Source organism: Octopus bimaculoides, chromosome 2 (genome assembly GCF_001194135.2).
Source record: "Octopus bimaculoides isolate UCB-OBI-ISO-001 chromosome 2, ASM119413v2, whole genome shotgun sequence".
NCBI classification, from domain to species: domain Eukaryota; kingdom Metazoa; phylum Mollusca; class Cephalopoda; order Octopoda; family Octopodidae; genus Octopus; species Octopus bimaculoides.
The window spans coordinates 115,860,395-115,861,304 of NC_068982.1; the positions used below are offsets into that span (position 1 = coordinate 115,860,395).

The following is a 910-nucleotide window of genomic DNA, read 5'->3' on the forward strand; positions in this document are numbered from 1 at the left end:
ACACACACGTTTATGTGTGTATTGACTGTATGCGTGTGTGTGTGTGTGTGTGTGCGTGCGTGTGCGTGTGTGTGGGTTATGGGTGGGTGGGTGTGTATGTTTACTCATATAAATATGCTGAGTACATACATACACTGATTATACATGTACATATGTATGTTTACATATATGTATGTATGTATGAATGTATTTATGTATGAATCGATGGATGGATGGATGTATGTACGTGTGGGTGTTTTGTAACAATAGAATCCTTGATCTTATTATCTAGAACACAACATTATCTGAACAATATACAATATATTCAGCTAATCAGATATAAATATGAACATGAAACCCGACCTTCACTTACATATGCTTGTTATAGTTTATAGCTCAATGAAAAGACAATAACCTCTAAGAGACATGGGTTACTGCTTGATTATTTACAGGCAAACTCATCACTAGTTAGATGCCCCCTTACTGAGGTACATAGACAGCTATAAAAAGGTGTCTCCTTATGATTTCGTCAAGGGCAACGTGGTAACACTACTCATGACCATTTCCAGATAAGGATCGCGAGGGAACCTATCACAATCTATGATTTTCTCCGCTAGGAAGAAGTGCGTCAAATTTCGTGGTATTTATCCTCAAATTAAAAATATGCTCCTTTACAGAAAAACCTAGTGCCGAGTGGTGATGTTAAGATAGTAGCTCTAGTTCTCTATAGCTGCTGATTCTTTTGAATATGTACGAATATACACGAATATATGCGTAAACGAGCTCATTTTTTCCTGCATATTCTAGAGAGGGCTTTAGCCAACAGGTTTTGGGATCTGATGATATGCCACACAGCGAAGGCCTTTATGGACGTGAAACCTAAGGTAATCCCATAAACCGACCTTATCTAACTTTAATATATATATATATA

The 910-nt window shown here is 37.0% G+C and overlaps 1 protein-coding gene across 1 annotated transcript in view; it reads right to left on the reverse strand.

Moving 5' to 3' along the window:
- LOC106879348 (uncharacterized) overlaps positions 1–910 on the reverse strand; it is a 40,923-nt gene that overhangs the window by 8,248 nt on the left and 31,765 nt on the right. The gene's annotated exons all lie outside the window — the stretch shown is intronic.